Source organism: Globicephala melas, chromosome 14 (genome assembly GCF_963455315.2).
Source record: "Globicephala melas chromosome 14, mGloMel1.2, whole genome shotgun sequence".
Lineage (NCBI taxonomy): Eukaryota > Metazoa > Chordata > Mammalia > Artiodactyla > Delphinidae > Globicephala > Globicephala melas.
This window is the reverse complement of record NC_083327.1, coordinates 27,838,720-27,854,298: the sequence shown is the minus strand read 5'-3', so window position 1 is coordinate 27,854,298 and position 15,579 is coordinate 27,838,720. Positions and strand designations below refer to the sequence as shown.

Here is a 15,579-nt window from a genome sequence, read left to right as displayed (position 1 = left end):
GAAATCACTTGACTCTTTATCTAATATTGTAATTATAGGTGTGTGTGAGTATGTGCGTTTTCTTTCAAGGTTTTGCTTTTAAATTTGTTTAGAATTTTATTTAGGTCAATTAGTTCACATAAAATAGTTTGCCTATAATCCCCAAGTTTTACTGAATAAAATCAATGTGCCACTTCATTAAAAAATATTTGTATTTTTATTGCTGTAATTAAGGAGACATTTCTTAAACTCCAAGTTGGAAAACAGCTGTTATCCCACATACCAAAATTATACAGCTTGTATTTAGTTAGCTTTACTTGAGTAAAGCATTTAAGTAAGTATCCACAGGTATGTATCCTTTCTATCTCTCCCTTCTTGCCTGCTTTCTCTTGCTAGGCACCCTTCCCTCTCTCTCTTCACTACGCACAAGCCAAAATACAGTTTTACGTGGAACATTCAACTAGTAGCAGTCTATTAGTGAAATAATCTATATCATTTCCACAATTTTTAATTTCTCTTTACCAATTTGTGATTCCTCTTTACCACTGTAAATGTTTAATTTCAACCCACCCCATCCTCTTATGAGAATTGTAAGATGCAACTTAAAGAAATGCAAAGATATGCCATTCAAATATTGGTATGCCTTGTCTCCCCATGTGCTATACATAACTGTTTTGGGAGAGACTTAATAATGACAATGGCATTAAGTTTAGGCAGATCTTCCTGAGTTCCCGCTCACCAAGAGTTCTTAACAGAAATCCTGCCACTGTTTATGGCAGACTGATTATTTGCATTCTCAGAGACAAATCAAAGGCCATTTGAACGTTGCACATTTTATGAGCATACATCCTTACAAAAGGTGTGCACTTCTGACATTGTTTAGAATTTGATGTTAATTAGAATTATATTAGCATATACTGCTTTGAACTTATCATTAACACAACTGTGGGCAATAATTGATCAAAGTCAGCCTTGTACTTGCTTTCCCTTTTGTTTAATGGAAATGTATATTTTCCAATACAGCTTCATAATTGTTGGACATATTGCAGATAGTAAGCATTCCACTGTTATCCGAAAGGTAAACGTATTTAGAGAAAAACTTAAATTATCTTTTGATTCAGCTCATAACTTACCTAATCTCTAGCTACCTGATATGACCATGTGTGCATATTTGCAGTAATTACAAGTTTAAATACTTAACTTGAATATTCTTCATAGTGAAGCACTAAATTTAACCAACTAAAATTTCTGAATTTAGAAAACCAATAATAAAGTCATTATTCACAGCCTCTCCTGATTTTAGATGCAGCTGAAAAACATTTACTGAAAACCATCCCTTGCCAGTGAGTTGCTCAATGCATTTCTACCTATGTCTACACAAGAAAAGAGGAATAAAGGCTCGGATACAGTTTGAGTTAAAACAAAATTTTTAAAAATCTTGACATCGGGGAAGGTAAGGTTTAAGACAATCTTCACTAAACAAATTCTCTAGGTAATTGCTCAACCTTCCCTTTCTATTTCTTGTGTAGGCAGAGATTTGCTTGTTTAAGATGAGGAAGCATTCTCTCTCCATCAACTTCAAGAAGAAGAATGCCAATTTGATTACTTTCTCAAAATTATTTAAAAGAATAAAAATAGTATCACCGGGAAATTTATATTCACATACTACATACTCGAATGGGACAGCTTTCAAAGTTTCTAACATCTATTTCTGAATACTCTTATCTGCATTGCTTAGAACTCAAGCCCTATGACCAAGGGTTCTAGAGAGTAAAATATGCTGAAATCAATACACTTTCATCCCTTCTTTAAAAATTAAATCAAAAATTGTGTGTGGGTAGCTTTGTTTTTAAGATTTCAATACACAAGGAACCAGGAGCACACATTTTAGTGTTTAAATCATCTCTCCCTGCACCACTCATCCCCTCATCACCTTGCTCATATTCATTCATTGACCACAACCCCCTTTCCTGTCAAACCAACTAGAAATACTAAAACATTAAACATGGTTTCAGAAGAAAGGTCTGCTGCCCTAAGAAAACTTCTACAGAAAGACTGTCTGTATGCTAAGATACTGCACAACACCTGAAGCACCCATATAGTGCAGAAGCTTTTTAGTGCAACGTTTTCTGATCCTCCTCTATCCCTTTCTTAGCCACTAAACCTAAAGAAAAATAAGGGCTTTGGCTTATTGCAAACTCAGAGAAGATTTTAAAGGGTGAGTTTGGTGCTACTCTCCTCTCTTTCAAGAAAAAGCTTCTTTATTCTCAAGAGTTGCTGGGCTTTTGATAGTGTTGTTGCTAAAGCAGATTCATCACCCAGCCGGGTGCACGGTTCTCAACCTGGAATTAAGACCGATTCCGGAGGAACAAGTAAAAATAGGGGCGTTCCCTGTACCCAGCTGACTCCTCTAAATTAATCCAACGAATTTGAGCGACGTAAATAGTTGTGCCCTTTAAAGCAACAATAGCAAAAAGTTTAGTCGGAATAGGTTTGGTTTTTGTCTTTCTTTTTTTCATGCTTGATCATCCCCTAAACAGCCCAGGTGCTAAGAAACACATAAAGTAACTGTACAGAAGCCAGGACCACCGCGCGTCTGTGTCAGTTTTCTGAGGTGACTGTCAGAAAAAGCTGAGAAGGTACCACCGTTTTCGAGGGAATGAGGTCAGAATTCACCGACAGAACCGTTTCCTCTGCGAAGGAATACGGCGGGACGGTGGGGCTCCGCAGCCGGGCTTTGGAAAAGGAGGGAAGGTGGGTCAGGGGCGGACTTTGTGGGGAAGGCTTTGTCAGCGCGAAACCGGGCACAGGGTGGCAGATGCGGGCGTCTGCGGGCTTCCAGAAGCGGGAAATCAGCAGGGGGAGATGCGGAGACGGTGAGGGCTGAGGGGACGCTGATGGGGTGACGGGAGGGTCAGGGCCATCCACGGCTGCTGCGAAAGTGGGAGCTCGGGGGCTGGAAGGTGAGGCGGGACCGCGAGCTGCCCCAGCTGTCCCCGGGAGGGAGAGGGGTCGCCAGCAGGTGGAGTTGAAATCAAAAAGCCCCCGGGGAATCACGGAGCAGTGCCCTTCCGAGACCCTGCCTGGAGGTTGAAGCAGCACAGCAAGTGGTTTGGGGATACCCCCTAACGCCAAAGAGGTTATCTCAGCTTGCTGCCTGGGCGCCCGACCCCCTGCGCTCTCCAGGCTACTCACCGGTCCGGGGAGGAAGGCGCCATCCGGGAGCGCGTGAGGGCTGCGCGGCGCAGGCGGCGGGCAGGGCCGAGCGGTGGCGGCGGCGCTGTCCTAGAAGAGGGACTGGAGCCGGGGGACGCCGAGGCGGCGACAGCGGCGGCGGGGGCGCGGGGAGCAGCGGGCGGGGAGGGCGGAGGATCCCGAGCTGCTGCGCGGCGCGCGCTCACTTCCCATCTCCAGCACGGCTGAAGCGGCTACTGCTGCCCGCTCCGCGAGGGAGGGAGGCGAGGGGGAGGGGAGGAAGCACGCGGCTGGGAGGGAGGGAAGCGAAGGGAGGTGGGGGACAGCGAGGGGAGACGGGAGACGGACGCCCAGAGTGGGGAGGAGGAAGGGAGGCGCGCGCGACCCCCGCAAAGGTTCGCACCAGAAAGGCTCGGGGAGGAGATCTCCGTGAGGAGGTGTTGGGTCTCTCCCCCGCCCCCCACCTCGTCTCCCCTCCTTCCCCCTTCGCGCCCTTTCCTTGGGCTCTTCCTCCAGTGGCTCGGGCTGGGGGGCGGCCAGGCTCGGCAGCAGCCTGGGCTTTAGCGCGCGGGTAAGAGTGCTGAGGCCGCGAGGCGGCCGCGCCAGCTCCCAGCGCCGCCGGCCTTAGGCACCTGTGCGCGCACACACCGCCGCCCGCCCCTTTGCGGCGGCTCCCCGGCTCGGATCTGCTGGCAGTCGCCTTGCCTCGCTCTCCTTTCTGGTCAGATTATGATCATGCATGTGCATCCATGACATCTGTGTACCTCCCCCCCCATTGCTATTTGCTTCCCCGGGCGCTCTTTGGCACAGGGTGTCCGGCCAGAAGGAGCCGCCGGCGGGAAGCTCAATGCAGGCAACCATCGCCAGCTCCTTGGAGCAGTTGCTTGGGCACGGGTGGCGGTGTTTATTTGCCTCCCGAGTTGACCAACTAACGCGGTAAAAAAATATATATATATATATAAATAATAATATTAGTAATCCTATGACTCGATTGCTTGGGACCATTCTTGGTGATATAGGAAGGTTTCAGTATGAAGGGCACAGGGGCAGTCTATTGCCCTCTGTCCTGGCTATCCTCCCCCCTTTTCTCAATATCCTAAAAAATCAGGACACGACTTAGCCAGTTTAATCGAAATATTTCTAATTTTTTTATAATTGCAGAGCTTTTCGTTTTTATCCAGATTCTCTTAAGGTTGGCCTTGCTTTCTTGTTAGGACTTGCTTGCCTTTATTAGACTGTGAATCAGTCCTGTTTAATCGCAAACTACAAAGACGCCTATGAAAATACTGTATTTAGCGCCTGTTCACTCATAAGATTGAGGGGGTGAATCCACACATTCGGTAAATATAAAAACAACTGGACATTATTGACTGATTTTCGTGAACCATATTGTGTTTCATAACCTTCACGTGTTAGTTGAAGATAAGCAGGGAGCCAGTAGATTATCTGTGTAAAAGATATGACTAGAAAAAAAAGTTTAGTAAAACTCTCCTCAAATAATATAACATGTAAAGTGACAGATTTACTCCCTGTGGAAAGTTTCTGATTTTGTTTGTTCGTATGTATTTAAATTATTAGACTTTCAGTTACTTAAGAGTCATCTTTTAAATGCCAAAAGAATCTTATCCATTAGAATAAATGAAATAGGCATTTTATTTTACCTAAGCTGTTTTACAATTATAACAAATGTACTTATGTTAAAACAGTTTCACACTCAATTGTAAATGCAGCATGGAGAAACATTTTTAATGCAATAAGGCATACCCAAATATTGATGAAAAGCCTCTAGCTTTTCCCATATACATTCATATGAGAAAAAAAAATGTTGGTGATAAAGTAGTACTGGATGGTCTACGTATTCTCAACTTACTAGAATCTGTCCTGCAGAGTTTATCTGCTAATCAAAATATTTGTTTTCTCATTTATCTGATAATCTGAATGAGAGAAGCACCTCCTCGTTAAGGGAACAAGATATATTAAACTCTCCTAACACACCTCAGCTTTAAAAAGCATGTTACTGTCTCCAGGTGTTCACTGTTGTACCATGCAAATTTGCCATATGCTGTTCTTTCAAAGAAGACCATAGAAAGGAAATGGTTGGTGAAGACTTACAGCTCATTTGACTCTCTAAGCCTTCTCAGTTGTGTCTGTATTACAGAAGTGAGCAGTGCATTTTTCAAATACTAGTAGCTATTTGAGCAAAGAGTGGTTACGGAGAATTAAATCTCTATTTTCTTACCCCTGTTTAGGATATTCCCCATTCCTCCCTTGCTAAGGTAATTCAACTTGGAAAATTTCTACTATTTTCCTCCTATATTTGATTATCAAACTGTAATAGCGATATCTGTATAGTCTGATTTTATGCTTGTAAAAGGTAAAAAAAAAAAAAAAAAAGCAAACTAAAATGCTTTAAAGCCAAACAAAAGACGGGGTGACATATAGAGCACAGCAAGACCAGGTTCTAACTCCTTACTCCCCACCCACTTGGCCCACCAGAGACAAGAATAGGATGATAAAAGATGGAATGGCCTCCCAGTTTTCCTGCTGGAGGACTTGGATTTCAACTTAAATTCTCAGGCTGGATGAAAACTTTTCTGTCACCTCTACCACAGCATTCTTTCCCTTTTGTATTTCCTTCCCTTTTTACATCTTTATTAGTGTTGCATTGTGCTATTACATTGTTTCATTGAACTACATGTTGCTTTACAACCTAGGAAGCCAAGTAAGTAAGTAAAATACAAAGCTTCGTTTTAAACACCGACTTGTATTTACTTAGTTGAAAACAAATTCTCACATTAAAGTTTTCTGAAATTAGAAAGATTGAAAACTCTGTCTTTGAACCAGTACTGCACTGGTGTCAAAGATTGGTTAGCAAAGAAAATATAATTTATCTATTTATTGAACACATATTTAATAAGCACCCCTTGTGGGCAGGTACCATGTTAGGCTCCAGGGATACCACAGTGAAGAAAATTGGTAACTGTGCCCTTGTGAAGCTTAGAGTCTAGTGATCCAGTAAAAGTGTTTTATCACTAAGAAAGGTGTTATGATGATTATGATAAATTTTAAGCCCAAAGAAGAAATATTTATTAATTAAATTATAGACATCAACAAGAGTAAGGGTAGAGGAATGCAGACCCTTTGTAAATCCCGGATGACAATTTTCCCCTCTCCTTTTCCCAGGAAACTGGAGGAGAAGAATTTAACTCGGTTAATTATGAGTAATAACAAAAAAAAGAACAGGCACAGTATCAACACAAAAATAATATAAGAAAAGACTTACAGAGGAGCACCAAAATGTACCAAATTGTTGAAAAACACACACCATAACGATGTTGCCATGGAGAAATTGAAAAATTTGTCCTAACATTCTGCCATGAATGTTCATAAGGGCACAATGAAAGAATTGCTTCCATGAATGAAAACTACAAGGCTTTATGCAAGAGCTGGGTTGGGCAAGGTTGAAGCCACAATAGGAGCTGATGACCGAAAGCTGGTAAAACTTAGGAAAAAGGTGAAGCTAAAATTAAAACCACCACAAATTAAGACTTAATATGGAAGAATACACACAGAGGTAAACACAGTAAGGGAAGGAGGGCAAAAAATAAGAAAGTCTAGTAAAATGAACTGGAAATTAAGAAGTGAACAGGATTAGAGAGAATATGAAAAATGGAGAAGACAGGCAAAGGTAATCCAACACGTACATAATTAGAGAAGTTGAAAATATAAATAATGGAAAAGAATAAATCTTTAATGTTATTAAAGAAAAAATTCTTGAAGTGAAAGACTTGAAATTTCATTTTTAAAGGACACAATGATCACTAAAGGAAATTGTCACCACCAAGATGTATCCTAGTACAGTAACTAGAATTTAAATATAATAAAAAAATATTTGGGGTATACAGGCAAAAAAACCCAATAACTTATAAAGGAAAATATTGAGATTGGCCTCACTATAACATTTATAGCAGAATAGAGCCATCCAGTATCAATGGAGGAAAGCCCACAAGATACCAAAGCCCACAAGATACCAGCATGAGAGTTAAGTCTTTTTCTATTTAGCCAGTCCTTCAAATATCATAGGTGTAAACAAAGTTTTGAACATGCAAGAACTAAGGGAATATTATCCTCATGAACCTGTCTTCAGAATAGAGAATGGAATTTAGCTTTCTAAGAGATAAATGGAAGAGATATCTTGGATCAAGGACTGGCTGTGAGCATTGAATGTATTAACTATTGACCTGAAATATGAGAATGTAAGAATTAGAACAAAATAATAGAATATAGATCTCATAGACCCAGACAGTATAATACTAATTTGTCTAAACAGAATTTGGATGAGAAGGGAAAAAAAAGATGAGATATAAAGGCATTGATTGTCTGATGGCTGGAAGTCAAAGAAAATCATTCAAAGGAACAATTAAGTCATCTAACATATTTAACAATACAAGGATAAACTATAATCAAGATAATATTAAATGCTAATTTTTATCATTACTTATTTTAGCAAACAGATACAGCCTATAATAATGGGAAAATGCAGTTATTTCTAAAGAAATAAAAGTAACAAGGAACAAAATAAAAACCATAAACATTGAGAATACACACGCACAGAAATAAATTTTAAAAAATAGACCAGAGTGAAGGAATTTTACAAAGTTAAAAAGCAAAAACCTAACTTAAAGTAATATGGCAGAACTAAGAGTAAACATACCCTTCATATCATTAAATGTGAATAAGATTATCTCATTCTCTATGAAAAAGTAGAGATTTTTAGATTGGATCACAAAACAAATATAATTTTATGTTTTATATCTACAACAAGAAAACTCAGAATGTTTGGAAAATAAAAAGATAGACAAACATATTACAGGCAAATACACACAAAAAGCAAGTGGGAATTGCAATCTTGATTGGAAACTACATGTCATGCAAACCCAAAACCTGTTAAACAAGATGAAGAAGGATATTCTATGGTTATAGAAATGCGTACTTTCCTATGCATACAAAACAATTAGAATATCTATGTACCAAATAGTATAGCGCCAACATAAGTATATCAGAAATGATAATATATACAAGAAGATAGCATGAAGCCCACTATTAGCAGGAGTCTTAATACTTTTAATATATGAGAGTTCACATGTACAGATAATAAATAAAGATATTAAAGTTTAAATATTGTTTACTTTTTCCAGCCCAACCTGACGTAGGAGCATCAATGGAAAATCCTAGTTAAAATATTAACTAATAGACCCTAACACATTGAGTGATTAAAAGAACATTAAACGAATACAATGTCATCATCAAGTGTGATTTTTTCCCCAAGAATGTAAGTGTGTTTCTATACTAGAAAAGTCATTAACACACTTCATCACTTCCCTCACCTATAAAATGAAAATAAAACATCAGTACCCACTTTATGGGAATTTTTACAATGATTTTAAGAGTTATTGCACACAAAATCTTTAGCAAGCATGCCTGGAATATAGTTAGCCCTTCATAAATGTTATCTGTTGTGTTTATCAGCTTTCAAAATGTATTAAAAATGACTATGTGGGTGATAATAATATAAATCTTGTTTTCATTTTCTTGAATAACAAACTTGTGCTGATTTATTAATGTTGTATTCTCATCTTTTGTCCCTTCTTCTCAGGGTTTTCATTATTAATTTTTAGGTCCTGTGTTCTTTTTGTATTATTATGAAAATACTGTTAAGCATTAAAACCAATTTGCAAATTCTGAGTGTACTGAAAATTATCCATTTAAAAATAATTTTGAATTATAATGCTAATATATGAGTGCATTCTCTCTCTTTCTTTCTCTCTCTTTTTTTTTTAGACTTTATTTTTTAGAAAAGTTTTAGGTTCAGCAAAATTGAACAGAAGGTACAGAGAGTTCCCATATACTTGTGTTCCCTTTTTACACACAGTCTCTCTCAATATTTACATTCTGCACAAGAGTGGTACATTTGTTCCAAATGATGAACCTATGTTGAAGCAGCATTGCCCTAAGTCTATAGTTTACCTTAGAGTTCAGTCTTGGTGTTGTACATTCTGTAGGTTTGACAGATGTATAATGACATTATGTCCACCACTGGAATATCATACAGAGTAGTTTCACTGCCCTAAAAATCCTGTGCTCCACCAATTTATCCCTCCCTCTTCCCTAACCCCTGGCAACCACTGATTTTTTTCACTTCCTCCATAGTTTTGCCTTTTCCAGAATATCATATAGTTGGAATCACACAGTATATGTAGCCTTTTCAGATTGGCTCCTTTCACTTAGTAATACGTATTTAAGATTCTTTCCTGTCTTTTCATAGCTTTTTTCCCCTATTGAATTCTACTTTTTAAAATATTTAGATTGCGACTAACTTTGTTTTTGCTAATTTGGGGCTACTATACCTTATTGTGTGTGTGTGTGTGTGTGTGTGTGTGTGCATAATATTCTGAGTTTTTGCTTCACAGGTGTCTTATAAGAGACATATATTCAGAATGTCTTTTGTAAGATACCATGAAAGTTCTTTTTAGTAGATGAGTTTAACTTTATTTTCATGAAGTATATTATCTATGGATCAACATAGTTTACTATGCTTATTCCTTTTTTTATTTTTTCCTTTTAAATTACTTTTGTTACATTTTTTATTGGTTTAGCATTTATTTTCCTTTTCATTTTATTTCTTTTTATTCCTATGTTTATTTCTATTCTAGTTTTATTTCTATTCCTATATTTATTTCTATTCTAGTCTATCCTCAAATTTTTGACATCAACATCTTTGATGTCAAATTAATTGCTATATCAATCACAAAAATTGATCATTGGTAATATTCTACCCCTGAAGAAGACAACATGACTATCATTTTAACTACTTCAAGACCCCATTTTAATCCAACTCACTTCTTGGCCCATTATCTTGGAATTTAGTTCTAAATTATTACTAAATCATTTCAGTACCTTTATTCATTCCTTTTTTCCATTTTTATTTATTATACTACTGTTTTCAAAGTCTTTGCTGAAGGAATCTGTGGGTACTAATTTCTAAATGTGTATATATATATTCAAAATATGTATATATTCAAGAGCAAAGATAAAAAATACTTTCAGATATATGAGTCATTGAAATATATATATAATGTAGTTTTTATATAATTTTATATGTTATATATAATTAATATGTATAATAGTAGTTATATATATAATGGTTATATATTTTTATATAATATATGCTATTTATTATTATATGTAATATAAACTATATATATATATATATATATATATACCATTTCAACGGCCTTGTATAGCTGAAAGGATATTTACCTTATTTCTGCTCTTGAATTATGGAAAGTTATTATAATTTATTATTCTAGGTTCACTGTTACATTCCTCAGAATGTTAATGATCTATTGATGTCTTGTTTCCAATACTAACGCTAGCGTGTTAGTCTAACCTTTCTTTATCTTTAAGCAATCTCTCTTTTCTCGTTGTTTACTTGTAGGAATATTTATTTATTTCTATTTGTACTTTTCAGAAGTGTCACTTTAATGTTTTATACTGTTTGATACTTGGTAGTCTTTTCCCATCTAAAAGTAATTAAATCTTTGGTTCTAGAAAATTATTACCAACAATTTTTAGAACATTTTCTTGTCTATTTTTTCCATTTTCTTCTTCTGAATTGTCTTAGACAAATGTGAAGAAAGAGTTAATATAACGTCTCTGATTGCTCAGTTTTCATATGTCTCCATGTAAACCTGGTTCTATGATTGACCCACAATTTCTTTGAATGCAGCCCTCAGAAAGCTTTTCAAGTTAATGATTAAAGGTATTCTTTTACACACCTAGAGGAGTGGACTATGCTATTCTACCTCATCAGGATTGCTTTACACAAAAATCAAGATTGGAGATGTGTACCTGGTTTCATTGTTGGGGTCCTAGATTTCAGTTATCATGATTGGTTACTTAGAAGGATATGCCTATGTGACAGGCCCCTAAAATCCTCAGACATTGAAGACTTGAGTAGATTTCCTTGAGCAGAGATATTTCACACAGGTTACTGTGGTTCACCACAAAGCACATCTTGTGCTGAGACATAGAAAGACTCAATAAATTACACCTGATCTCTCTGGACTACATCCAATGCATATATTTTTCATATTACTTCTACTCTGTATCTGTTTGCTGTAATAAGCCTTAGCCAGGAGTAAAACTTTTTTGGAATTCTGTGAATCAAACTTGTGTGGTATTGAGACCCCCAAAACAACAAATGTTGAAACATTTGAATCTAGCCTCTATTTTCTCTCGGACTTCTTTCAAACTTTTAATCTCTTTTTATCCTTGCTGTCATTTGAAATTATTTCTTAATTTAATTTCTAGTTTGCCAATTTTCCATGTAAACAAATCTGGCCATCTATTTATCCTGTCTATTGAAAGGTTTTGTTATTGTTTATTTCAATAATTATGTTTTCCATTAACAGGGTCTTGATTTGGTTCTTTGCAAAATTTTTGGTTCCTTTGCAAAATTGCCTCTTCTTGATTCATAGCCACTTGTGCTTGTTACATCACTTACTATTCTTGCTTCATAGAAATAATTACATACTTTATCTCTGTGTAGAAGTATATATGGGTATTTAAGGTTTTTTTCAGATTATGATGTTATCATTTCCATAAGAATACATTTTTCTTTTATCGAGAATATTGTCTCTTTTCATATGTAGGCTGTTGTCTGATGGTTGTGATGTAATCTGCTGGAAAATATCTGTGTCTTAATTAATTAATCAATTAACTCATGGTATACAACTGGCAAGATGAGAAGTGATGGCTTTATGACCATGCAATCTCTAGCTACTTAATGTGGCATCGTTGCACCCTTGACCTTGCAAGGGAGAAGTAGGGAGAAAATAGAGGGAGGAAACTGTGGTTTAACTGTTAACATTGGTTAAGCACCAATGCCATGAATTCAGTGACATCTCAACCACCAGAAAATCTGTGTATAATTTGCCCTTGCTTATATCTGTATTTTCCTTAACATTTGTATCTCTTATTCATGTAAATTTTCTTTTTGTCTGTTTTTTTAGCATTATGCTTTATGAGAGACTATGTAATATATATTAATTTATGTTTATTTAAATCCTTCCTTCCTTCCTTCCTTTCTTTCTTTCTTTTCTATTGGAGTGTAGTTGCTTTAGAATATTGTGTTAGTTTCTGCTGCAAAGTGAATCAGTTATATGTATACATATATCCCCTCTTTTTTAGTTTTCCTTCCCATTTAGGTCAACACAGGTCATTGAATAGAGTTCCCTCTGCTATACAATAGGTTCTCATTAGTTATCTATTTTATACATAATAGTGTATATATGTCAATCCCAATCTCCCAATTCGTCCCTTGGTAACTGTAAGTTTGTTCTCTACATATTTAGATACTTTTTGATCCCCAGGAATATATTGAAGCTATTAAAACATCACTATGAACATCTCAATTCCCAGATATCAGTTTTAATTTTTTGTCCAGCTTCTTGTTTGCCCCAAATTGTATCACTGCTTCAGGCAAATGTGATGTGATGTGATTCGTTTTTGACAAATACCCTGGGGTGAAGATACTTCCCACCATGATAGTGTGAGCACTGAGTCAGGCCAAATAAAGAAAATCTCTGTGATTGAAACTTTTTGAGGTAGCTGCCAGACAGATCAAATCACCAAAAATTCTCTTGGCATGGGATTCTTGGTGGAGTTCCTACCCAATTTACCTCCTCTAGTGGCTGCTAGGCTGCTGATTTTCACAGCTAGTAAGGTTACAAAGCTGTTGGTTTCAAGGCTACTGCAAAGCTGGAGAGAGGGAATTTGGAATAGGAGAAGTTGAAATGGGGCAAAACTCTTCTTATGGAGATTCAACCCTTTTTGTTCTTTAACAACTGCTCCCCAAATTGGTGCAAGCCTTTGGTTAATTTCTAAAGTTTTTAAAAAGTTGATTTTCACAATTTTTGACTGTGCTTTCATTGCTTATTTTTGATTTTTGAATGGCTCTAATAAATACCAACCACTACAGTGAGTGTGTTAGAAGTTACTTGAAAAATCAGTTGAGTCTAGTATATTTCAAATTGTTTTGTCATGCTGATCCTTATCAATATAATTATCATAGCCAAATTTATTCATAAATTATGTGTTTCTACTCAGAAAATGATTTCTAGTTTCTAACCAATAGCTAGCAAACATCTCTACTTATATTTTATGTATATTTAGCTGTAATATTAAAATTAGACCATAAGCATTAAAATTATCTATTATACCATATTGTTATAATTTCATTTATTTATTTTTTGTGCATCTTTTACACCATCGTAAGAGCATTGTCTGAGTCTTGTCTGTTATTTTAGAAAGAATGGGGTGTATGTATTCTAACAGTGCACTTATTCACTCTTGAAGGCAGTCATTAATTAAAAAACGGGCAGTAATGCAATTTTTCTAACCAATGGCAATAGGCATGTATTTGCAGATAGGTACACAGAGATAGCAAAAGAGCCCCTATTTCAATATTTGAAAAAAATGTAATATAACCTGCCTGAAAACTTAATGTACTTACAGTATATAATAAATTTGGATAGGTTACTTCTTAGTAGAGTTTCTTAATATATAACAGATTTAATATCTACTTGAGTCAAACAGTTGTAGAATTCTTGAAACAACTTCATAAAATCTCAGGTTTCCAAGAGGCACAATTGGGAGTCCTGAGACAATTTTTCTTGTGAAATCCTCAAAGTGAACACATAGCCGTAGGTGTAAATATGAAAACACAGAAAAGGTAAGTAGGGCAAAGTTTTAAAAAATGCTGACATCAGAAGTAGACACTGAAGAGCAACAATTGAAATGACCAATTCAGATGGCATCTTTGTAAATATTACCTAGTCCCCAAAGGTAGAACTAATAGCTCTTTGCTCTGTGTTCCCATATTACTTTTTTCACAACTCTATCTTACTACTAATCACTGCCTTCCTCGTAGTGTAAATAAGTTGTTATCTCCCTTATGAGATTGTGAGGACTCCAGAGGAAAAACAAATTTTTAGGCACATTTTTAATGCTCTATCTCTAATAAATAGCGGAGGAAGTACTCTAGAAATATTTGTAGCATGGAACAATAAATGGATATGAACTTGATAAAGGTATTTCAATAATTCTTTGCTAAAAATTGAGAAGTTTACAGTTTAAAGATTATTTTCCAGCTATGAAACCCGTGCTTAAAATTTTAAATAATTTTTCCTATGAGTAACCTACTTTCTCTACATGAATGACTGTAACACTATAGAAAAACATTGTCATTTATAAGTATGATATTTGTGGGAGTGGGTGTTGGGTTGACTGGTGGAGGTGATGGTGACCTCTTGTTAACTAATTTCAAAAATGTGGTTTGTGGTTCTGACAAGGTAAAATGAGATATTCACAGAGAAAAATGTTTTTAATGAATATATATTTCTAAAGTCAGAAATATATTATCACTGTAAAAGAAAAGGGTATACAAACTGAAGAATATACAGTAGAATTAAATTAAATTATCTCCAAGGCCCTTCCTAAATAATGAATATTTGTTTTATGTCTCCTATATTAAATGAAGACTAAGTTTAGCTTAAAACTGTATTTAGTAGAATTTTAAGTAGCTAAAATCTATAGGATTCGAGAAAGTAGGGCACTGGAAGAGTGAATTATGTTCTCCTCTAGAAGGTCAGAAATTGACTAAAATTAAAGTTAAAGCTACATGAAGCTAATGATGGGGATAGGGTGGAGGGACTACAATATGGTTTGGGTAGATCAACAAAGTTGGATTTACTACATTAGGGAAGCAACAGGCCCATTGTATATTAAAATAAATTCTTGGCCAACTTCATTTCAGACTTAGACTTTCTTGTAATAACAACACAGTGACAAAACTCATAATATACTGAGCTTCCTTTGTATTACCAGTGCTCTGCTAAACATTTATTGCTATCTTCTTTAGTCTTTAGAAGTATCCAATGAACTTGACATTGGAGAGTAGCTCTTGTCTTTCACTTGACAATTTTCTTTACAGCTGAGTAGCTACTCTTTCCAGGAGAAAACAATATTGGAGGGAAAGTCGCTGGTCTCACTTCCATCCTGCCCTTTCACTCACATTTCTTTATGGAAAGAAAAATCATATATATGTAAGTAGTGAAACTAGAAGAACTCAGCATGTGTAGGATACAGCCTCTTCTGAGGGCTGCCTGCTTCTCTTGTCCTGTATGGAAAGTACTAACACTATTCCAACTGCTTTGTTTGGTTGGGAGGAAAGTAATAATATACCTAATTTTGACTTTAGAATTTAACCAGTGTTTTCTGATCTAGATTACCAAGATTAAAATGGATATTCTGAAGTCTAACTTACTCCTGGGTATAGTTTTT

General features: G+C 36.2%; 1 protein-coding gene and 1 long non-coding RNA gene across 5 annotated transcripts in view; one reads left to right on the top strand and one right to left on the bottom strand.

The window, feature by feature from the left end:
* FUT9 (fucosyltransferase 9) overlaps nucleotides 1-3,307 on the bottom strand; it is a 172,376-nt gene extending 169,069 nt beyond the window's left edge. Inside the window, exon 1 of the mRNA XM_060283854.1 lies at nucleotides 3,175-3,307. The gene's annotated coding sequence lies outside the window, so the exon portion shown is untranslated. The remainder of the gene's footprint in view (nucleotides 1-3,174) is intronic.
* The window catches only part of LOC138842316 (uncharacterized), a 128,474-nt gene continuing 115,538 nt past the window's right edge, over nucleotides 2,644-15,579 (top strand). Inside the window, exon 1 of one of the 4 annotated variants that reach the window (XR_011376702.1) lies at nucleotides 2,644-2,733. This is a non-coding gene — a long non-coding RNA (uncharacterized lncRNA). The other 3 variants (XR_011376704.1, XR_011376703.1, XR_011376701.1) reach the window with 3 other exon arrangements.